General features: G+C 32.3%; 1 pseudogene; it reads right to left on the minus strand.

Annotated features, from left to right (window-relative positions):
* Positions 1 to 7,164: 7,164 nt before the first annotated feature.
* On the minus strand, positions 7,165 to 10,331 carry LOC125592552 (annotated as a pseudogene).
* Between the last annotated feature and the right edge of the window lie 283 nt (positions 10,332 to 10,614).

Genomic DNA, 10,614 nt, shown 5'->3' on the forward strand with positions numbered 1-10,614 from the left:
TAAATAAATTATCATTCATCGTAAAAAATGAGATAAAATTTGTAAAGTGTGTAATATTTTACAAAAAAAACTAAAATTATTAACATATATTAATATTTTATATATACAACTATATATTATCATCTTATTTATTTTGAAATTCACAGTAATATGTTATCAATAAATAGTTATCTACAAAATATAATAGTATATAACTAGCCTTTAGTTCAAGTATTATTTTACAAAATTTGTAAGTAGAATTTTTTTTTAATTTTTTTGATAAAATTTTAAATTTATTGATCAATTAGTAAAAGAACCTTTTGCAAAATAATGACTACTACTATGGTATGAACCGTAAAAAAGACCAAAAACCTACACCTATCAACGCAAAACTTCGAACCATCTTTGCAATAACCCCGCATTGCGATGCTGGCCAGTGTACTTCAAGGAGCTTATTCTGCTTCTCATCATTTTGTCGTCTGCAGATTTCCACACCATCTGATGTCTTTTCCCATTTCTCTCTCGCCATAAGGAAAATCATCTGAATTTTTTTAATTTTTAATAATTAATTAAAAGTATTTATGACAAATCAATTTTACTTATAAATTTAATGTTTATTTTAATTATAATAATATCTGTTGAAAATATGAAAAATCTTACTAAAAATTTAAATATATTTTTATAAAATACTGAATTAATTTAGTAACAAAAATTCAGAATCATATAATCTTCTAAACTAAAAAAATAAGTGTGTAATTTTCTAAATGTCTCTTGACAAAGTATACAATTTTAAAAATAAATATTAAAAATCAAAAGGATAATATTCTAAATTTTACAAAAGATAAAATCACAGATGCTAAAATATATATATTTTTTTAATGTAACTCAAAAACAAATTATGTTGCAAACATTAAAAGTAATATAATAATTTAATATCTAAATTTAATAATAATAAATCAAAAAAATTAATACCATAACATGCAAAAATATCATATATTGATAAAAGTTACTAAAATAATATGATAGATACTACTATGTATACAATTTACTGAAATAATATAGAGCTATATCATTTAAACATAGCAATGTATTTACTTATAATATTTCGCAAAATACTAATGTGATAGATGTTAACGTATTACTTTTTAAACACAATATGAAAATATATATTATCATAAACAAATATCCATCTACTGTATAACTAAATAAATTTTAAAATGTAGTATATGCAAATTGTAAAAATTAAACCTATATTCAAGGAGATTATATATTTGATTATTTCAGATTAAATTTATGTATCGAACTCAAAATATATTAATAAGTAACAACAATCAATAAGAATATATATGAAATGTATAAAACCAATTACTATATGACAAAAAAAAAACAAATCACTATATATTAATAATGACGAATAAGAAGCTTAAACAATAAGATTATAGAGATACAATATATAACACTAAATGTAAATCATATATTTAAAACTTCTATGATAATATCAAAGTTAATATATTTATAAAATGAAAAATATCTGCACAAACGTGCGAGTCAAACTCTAGTGTAGATTTAAAGTGGGTTATTTGTCAATCTTTGCCTTACCCTCATCAAAAATGTTGGCTAGGCAATTATATTTTAAAATGTGAAATATTATTTTTTAAATATATTTTAGTTGTAAAAAAAAAATAAAACATGAATTTTATTTTCTGAATATAAAAATAATTTTATGATATTATTAATAAAATAAATTATTAATCATATATTTTTTTTAATTTTATAAATTTTAAATGCAAATACCACAGAATATTTGGAGAGCATTAGCATCTGATAAATGCTTTTTTAATGCTCTTGTAACAAATGCTGATCGAATAATGTAGAGCATAAGGCTTATGCTAATGCTCTACCAATCAAAGCCTTAGTACAACCGTAATTTAGGTATAATAATTTGGAAACTTTCAAAATACTCTTTTTTTTTTACAAAGAGTGTTTTAAAACTTTTTACACATATTAATAAATCATTTACGAACTCCATTTTATTTTATATTAACTTTCTAACTAATACATTAAAATAATAAGACTAAAAATAAATTTACATTTAAAATTTTGGATTATAAAATATAAAACGTCACTATTTGTACAACAAAACAAATTCCAGAACACATTGTAATTAATTGAGGTAGTACTTAATGATTTAGCAAAATTGTATTAATTCTTCTGAGATTTTACTCTTATCCATTTATTATACGGTTAATGGGTGTATATCTATTTTTTATTTTTTGTGAGCAATGGGTGTATATCTATTTATGTATATATTTAGCTCTGTGTTTCCAACGCATCGCACAACAGTTAATAATAACAAAATATTTATATACATGTATCAATATATTTTTATTACTATTACGACTATACTGTAGTTGTTTTGCAGTTATTCTCCGGGTTGTTGTTCGGACCCCTTAGAGACTAGAAACTGACATCAAGGCTTGAAAATCTTAGAATTTTTTACTCTGTCAGACACTTTATCACTTTGGAATTACATCCCAAGACACTTTCAACATGTGACAACTTTTCAAGATAGTGAATGTCATATATGCCCTCTTCTAATAGAAACCCAGAAACCAAACCGATCAAATACTTTTTTCGATTTTCTTTTTGAACCAAAGTCATTTTGAATCAGTTTTCCAACCCTAATTTTCATGAAAAGTAGCAGCCTCTCTCTGAACGGCGATTCTTAAAATCCCTAGATCTTTCTCACTAATTCTCAAAATCCTAAATCCTCTCTCACTAATCGTTCTTCACACTTTCCTCCTTTCGATTTTGCCTCTGTAACACACTTCCGTTCTCAGCCTTCCGAATCACATCGTCGCTGTCATACCCTAATCTAGCATAAAAGAACAAAAGACCCATTTTTCTCCTCTTCTAGCCAACCCCTCAAACAACGATGTCTAAGAACCCTAGATTTTCTGAAATCGTCCAATCTTCTAAATCCTTCGAATCTCTGAAGCACACCGACTTCATCTTCCTCCATAAATAAACCGATTTTCTCATTTCGTCTAATCCCCAAATTTTAATCCCACTCTGGTTTGTTTGATTTCAAGACATGCGAGGTTAGTTTCTTCACAACCCATACATATTCTGATTCTGGGTTTTAATTGGTTTATCCAAGTTTAGATTCTATAAGATTCGTCTTTGTTTTGTTGGTTTTTTAGTGTCGTTCTGAATTTCAAAACCCATATCTGCGAACCTTTGATTTTAATTTTGATGGGTAAAGTGTGGACTCGGAAGGGGTGGACAGGTGGTGTGTGGATGGGCGGTGCGTGGATACTGGAGCGTGGATGGGTTGTGTGTGGACGGTTAGTAAGGGGACGAATGATGTGGATGGACGAGGCTGTCGTAGTAATGGTCCGTGTGGATGCAATCTCCAGGGTCTAGTGGGGTGGTTTCTGATGATGTCTTGCTTGGTGAAGTGAGTGCAGGTGAGCCGTCCACAATTAGTAACATTGCAGTTGTTGTTGGAGTAATGAGAGCTATCTCATGGTTCTAATATAAGCTTCTCTTATCTATAAATCTGCATACGAAGACCTCTTTTGTTATCCTCCATGTAACATATTTTTGTTCCCCTTTTCTGTTGTAGAGTATGGATTATCATTTTGTAGTTGTATATCAACATAACCCAAACCTCAGTTTAATCTATTATGCAACTTGTGTTCTCATTTACTGAATTTTCTATAATATGGATATAGCTATGACCACGTCCACATTTCTCATGTCATCCACAAGTTCCATTCCAAACTACAGTCTCTCCAAATTGGCAGCTTATATCAATAAACTTAACACATTAATGCATCTTAGGAAACGAGGACCAAACCGAACCGGTTTCCCATATTGGAACACCAAACCAGCGAAATTTTCAACAGGGACATTGTTGTCCAACCATATAGAAAACGACAAAGAAAAGTGTTTCAAATGTTGAATGTGTCTCTGAGTGTAAGACAAACTCAAAATGTGATTCTTGATGTAAACAACTCAAAATCTTACCAGCTACCTCAAACTCGACGAGCTAAAGGAGGTGAATTTCTTTTTTCTACCATTAATTTAATTCTTGCCTTGTTTTAATATGTTTATATACTTAATGTTGATTTGAAATAATTTATAGTCGAAGATGTATGTAAGAGGAAATGTTACAGTTCTCAAGTGTCATTGTTATCAGGAATAGCAGTTGTTATTCCTTTTCCTGAAAATTCTTAGCATAACAAAAAATAATGTGCGAATAAAACAACACCATGTGTTTTCCTGTACATGAAAACGTCATATGTGTTTTGGTTTATCTTATGGTGATATTCGAAATAGGTTTTATACATTACTCATGCTCACTTAACAAAGACCCATACAAAAATGGGTGTTTTTCTTGATATCCTTCTTTGGAGAATAGACTGAGTTTAAAACTAATTTGCAAAGCTCATTTACAGTAGAAACTAAAACCGAGAGAGAAAAAAATATTATCTCTAGAGTCTCTTCCCAACCTTTAAAAAACCCTAGCGCTGCCGTCAAATTATTTCTGGAGGAGCTTGACGGTAAGCTTGCCGTGCGGGCCTCCTTCACCGCCCCATCCTTTTTCTGTTTGTGGCCTCAACTTTAAGTTGTTCCCTTATTGTCTATCTTCCTTGCGTGGTGTTTCTTGGTTCTCTGGTTTTCCGGAACTTTCAAAAATCAAAGGTGTCTTTGGTTTCCATGGAACTTCGGCGAAGAGAAATGGGAAGGACGGCTCTTGGGAGGCCTTGGAACTCACCTATAGCTTCTGAGTGCGCTCGTTCTGGATCAGATCTGAAATTCGAAACATGCCGCAACTCAGACGTGTCGTTGCCGTCTCCGCTCTCCTGCCTCGCCGTCTCTCCCCAGTTGGTCTCCGCTATCAGTTTGTTTTTAAAGCTTCTCCTCTCAGTCTCTGAGTGAAAGATGATTATGAGGCAAATCACTGAGGACATCTCTTTTCTTAGTTCGAAAGACAACAGCCTTGGTGGTTTCTGGTTTTAGTTTGGTAACTCCTTCTTGCTACCGATGTTGTTCACTTGGGTCTTGAGGATGTCACCTGCTTCAAGGCGGAGCCTTCATCTACCCTGAGCCGTCCGCTTTCAAGGAGTATTTACACTTCTTCTGTTCGTCAATTCCATCCTCCTAAGCTCCGGTTCTATCTTATGTGTGTCTTGAAGTCGTTGTTGTACCCATTTTGTCACGTAGCCGGATAGGAAGCCAAAATGACCGTATGCGCTTGACCGTAGACAATGCTTCATTTTTAAACGGCGTCGAAGTCAAGTCTACATGTTAGCAAACTCCGAGCAAGCTTGAGCTTTGTTGGCCAGCGTCCTCCTCCAACGGAGCTCCAGGATGTGAGCCAGTTGTCGCCGTCGATGTCTGCTTGGAGCCACTTCAGTGAGACCTGACTAATCATCTCTTATGGCTTCACTCTTATTGTCTTTGGTTGCTCTATTAATATGAGAAGTGCTTAGGAAGACGAGATTAAATTATTAGTATTTTGTTCTAGTATGGTATTATATTCTAACCTTCCGTTGTTCGGTTAAGATTGAACATGTTCACTTTGTGGTTTAAGGGTTTTTTAAAAAAAATTGCACTTCTAAGCTTTTAGAGTGGCTGAGAAGCAGATTGGATTGCATTAACATTTAACCAAACTTTCATTCTTTGCAATGACATTTACAATTTATCAAAAAAAAAGAAAAGTTCATTTGCGAATCTCCTTTAGCAAGTTAAGAACTTGCAATGTTTTTAGCAATCACAATATTTTTCTATGAATAACACACTATATTAGATTATATTGTTCTCAATATATCGTTTTTCAAATAACACTATATCATTTTCTTTTTCAGATTAATATAATAGATAGATCAAAGTTATAGAAAAGCACGTGTTAACCTAGTTGTTTAATTTGTTTCTAACGAATTGCTTGAATATGGGAAGAGACACGATATATATAGTTAAAAATGGAGTGTCCTTTTTGGTTTTTTTTTTACCACATACGTTAATACACCAATCATTCTTCCTTTTGTCCTTTTTATCTTTGGAATATCTCTTTTCACTTTCAACCGTCCATGACACGCTGAGACAGGGCCGGGTTAGATAGGGGGTGAGCGGTGTGACCGTTCCGGATCCAATCTGTTTTCATCCTATTTTTTAATAGATAATAGTCTGATTTTTTTAAAAAATACATATATTTTTATATTAAAAATAAAAAAAGGAGTCCAAATTTTTTTTTATAAGAAAATATTTTTTTATTTCCATAGATTTATTTTTAAAAATACTTCTGATATTTTGAAAAAAACATATATCTATCAGATTTTTTTTAAAAAAAATAATATTTTTTTTGTCCCAGGGCTCCATGACACCATTGAACCGACCCTGCGCAGAGAGACATACATTCATATATGTAAATGATATGATAGGAACTTTTTGAAACAAAAAAAGACCCATATGAGATGATGATGATGATGGCGATTGTGACAAATAATCGTATTTTGTAAGAATATAAAAATACTAGATGTTTTGTGACCTTTGAAATTTTGAGAGATTTGTCTATAAATAAATACACAGACACACACACACATATATATATATATATAAGTATTAGATAGCTTTGGCAAAAATAATTAATGAATAAGATTTAGTTAAAAGTTAATGAAATTATCGATTTTAAGTGTTTGTATTATCATTTAAGCATTAATACGAGTTTTCTTAAAAGCTAGAAAATTATTCTTATAACTGCTTATTAAGAAGATCAATTCTAATAGAATTTCAAAATATCAAATTTAGTATAAATTTATTTTGAAAATAAATGAAAATAAAGACTATTTTATTAAAATAATACATTTTCATTTAATAATATAACTAAATTAATGTTGTTGATTAGTTCAAGTTTTTTAAATAAATATATCATACTATTTATACTTTCATTTTATTTTTACAACCCTGAATATTAGAAATATAGTTTATTTTATAATATAATTAAGTTTTATTATTTATTTAATAGTTAATATTTATAGCTAAAATAAATATTTTATTTTATTTTTAATTATATGATGTAAATATTATATTATATACTTCATTCGTTTAATATTAATTTTTATTGTATAATAAGGTTTTATTATAAATAAGTATTGTTTTATAAATTTAATGTAAAATTGATTAACTTTATATGTTATAATTATTATTTTTTTGTTAAAATATGATTAGGTATATTGATAATGATGTTATATATTATTTAGAAAATATATAAAAACAAATATTTTTTAAATCTGTGTGACACAAATCTGTTCTGCATTTTTAGTGTTATAGTTACACTATGTAATCTGTTTTAGAAAACTTTTTAGATCCATATTATTTTATTATTCACATATGTTAGCGAGAGAGGAGCTGTTGAGAGTTGTCTCACGCACCATCCACTGTCGTTTTGTGGCAAATGGATTGGGTCCACCGACCTCTGTAGTTCTCATACTTTCTTTTTATCTAAAATTTGATTTACATATTCAGGAAAAAAAAATATCGGTTTCTCTGTAGAAAAATTTACTCTCAGACATACTTTTTATCTACTCTATATCAGTCTAACATACTTTTTCCATCTCAAGTACTTTCTTGTGTTTCATTGTCTAAATTACCCTTAAAACTAAATTGAGAGTATTTACCTCTTTCTCTTTCTTCTATTTACTTTATCTTGACTTCACTTCCTTATCTCAATTTCTCTCATTCTCTTTTAACCCAAGACATCGACGATTGTCTTCTTCACCTTCGCCGACCAAAAATTCCAGTCACTCCACTGCTTTATCTATCCATCAGAAAAGCATGACAAATCTGAACTTCCTCTACCCTTTCAATCTACTTACCATATGTTAAAGATTGACTTAGTTCTCTTTCATGCTTTTGTAGTTTTGGAATATTCTGCCTACAAATCTCCTCTGACTCGATGCATGCACACTCCACCGTTAATTCCCCACCGGAATTAAAGGTTAATTTCTGGGTTTTGAATTTAACCTAAAAGTTGTGAATTTTATGGAATTTGGAGTTATCGATGAATGAATTTGGCTGGTTTGGTGTTTGTGTGGATACTCAACTTAGTTGACCATGACTTCTTGTTAATCTATAGCTAGCCAACCACAATTTAATTTACGCCTAACCACAACCACTTGACCACAACTAAATTTGCAACTGAACGCCAGCTCTGCAACATATAATAAAATCTAAGATGCCTTGGTGTTTTATAGGCTATTAAGACCACAAAACGTGTGATCAAAGACACAAACTGTGGAACAATATATCTTTCATACATATGATTGCTCAACACATATCCCACCCACTAACCACAAGTACAAAACATCATTCACCACAACTTCATTTACATGATCCAACAGACGACCACATCTTTAGTCCTTCCACAATGATACTAACAAAAAAAAAGCTCAAGAAAAATATATTATCCAACCAAACCAACATGTACTCAATTTAGTTTACAACTTCTTGTCAATCTATAACCAGCCAACCATAACTTCATATACCTTTAACCACAACCACATAACCACAAACGATTGCAACTCACCACAAACTCTGCAATCTAAGGCGTCTAGGTGTTTTTGCTTTTTCATATTAAATCCATCACAAATCAATCCAACGGTTGCTGGTTAAGCCATAAACTATAGTACCAATCCCCATCTACCACTAGACAAGTAGATGTGTACTTCCTTCAATAAGATCCGTCAGATTTCTATTATAAACCTTTAATCTAATGGTTCTAACTCAATCCTAATGTTCAATAAATTTATCAAATTAAATGCATCCAAAGGAAGTTAACTTTTGGTTATTTTACGTTTGGTTAGCATTCAACCAAAACTTAGCCTTTCTCGTCCATGGAAAGGGCAATAAGGGAAGAAAAAATCAAAAGTAAGGCAAAAAGTACACCACATAGAGAAAGTATGTCAACATGATAAAGACCCATGAGAAAGTACTTAATAATGTAAACTTCTCTTCTTTGTATAGGTGTTAGACCACCTCCATCCATTAGGACCTCTAATGAGTTCTAATGATTAAATTAAGAGTAAATAAGGTGATTTGGCAAGTTTAGAACCTTGGTTAATGGAAATAAATTTTTCCTCCTCCAATGGGAGAACCCCATAGGGTTCTCTCTGCAACACGTCTCCTTTCCATCTTTTTTTGTCATCCTTGTGATTTAATCATCGCATGCATGCATTTCACAAACTAATTTATTTCCGAACATTCATTTTTGTACTCTTCTTCATGATGGTGATCATATTGGTGTGTTAAAAAGACGAGGTTCTGTTTTCTTTTATCATCAATGGGGAAGTGTTGAAGACAAGGAGTTGGGCAAACAGCAGCTTCTGTACAGACTTACAGAAACAAGCACCACAAAAACTAGCAGTGTCATACGGCCCTCAGCGTATTTTGGACAGGACAATAGACTGTCATGTCTACAAAACGCATTCTAAACTATCTACCATGAATCTATCAGCGTAAATGGAGAAAAATTCAATTGCCACCAGGTTCATGATCGTGTACTATTAATACTTTTAGAGCAGGAAGCAGATGTTGACACAAGTGTACATATCACACACATAGTTCCAACTTCAATGTCTAAATGCTGCTACAATAAAATTAAGACAACCATGCTTCTCCTAAACAGCAAAATATGCTCGAGTCTAGCAACTGGTAAATTATTATCACACTCCAAAACTATCTACCATGACTGTATCAACACAAATGAAGTACAAACGATAAGTTTGGATACTAACTTGATTATAAAGTGTGAATTGATCTATATAAGTACACCTTGAAAAGGGCAACACTTGGGAACAAAACAAAAAGAAAGAAGAAGCTCTCTCACCTACGTGAAAAGCCACCGCTTCGCTGGCTCTGTTTCATGAAAAGAGCCCTCTCTCTTTCCTTTTCAACCCTCTCCCTCTTCAACCACTCTTCCCTCAGCTCCTTCAAACTCTTCTTCCCACTCTTCTTCTTAGATTCACTCCTACGTCCACCATCCTCCTCCTCCTCCTCCCCTTCACCACCAGCTCTATCTTCATACTCACGTTTTTTCTCAACGTACCAAGGAAGCTTCACTCCTTTACCAGCACACCGTACCCCAACCTATACTTTTCCTCATCCGGATCCCCTGCCCTCACTGCAGCATCTTTCGCAGAGGCTCTCGCGGTCGCAGCAGCTTCTTTCCTCACCTTCTTCCTCCTGTGATCTTCCTCCTCCCCAGGCTTACCAGCATCCTTCTTCGGTGTTAGCTCGATGGGGTCGAAGATCTTGATCCTCCTCCTCCTCCCATTCAAGAAATCGAAAAGATGATTTTACCTACCCGAGAAAGAGGTCGAAATGAGATTCGAGAGAGAAGCGGAGTCTTCGAGAATGGAGGAGAAAGAAAACTGATTTCGCACAAACGAAGGGGAGGAGAGAGACATTAATGTGCGTTCCAATTACAAGATGACACGTTAGGGTGTCTTGCTGATTCTAAAATGCTCACGTTTGGCAGCGGTTCTCTGTTTATTTAGCATTTTTCATTTATTTTTATTTTTGCTTTTGGTTAGAACCTGTATTAAACTACCCCGATGGAGGTGCTCTTAG

This window comes from Brassica napus, chromosome C9 (genome assembly GCF_020379485.1).
Source record: "Brassica napus cultivar Da-Ae chromosome C9, Da-Ae, whole genome shotgun sequence".
NCBI classification, from domain to species: Eukaryota; Viridiplantae; Streptophyta; class Magnoliopsida; order Brassicales; family Brassicaceae; genus Brassica; species Brassica napus.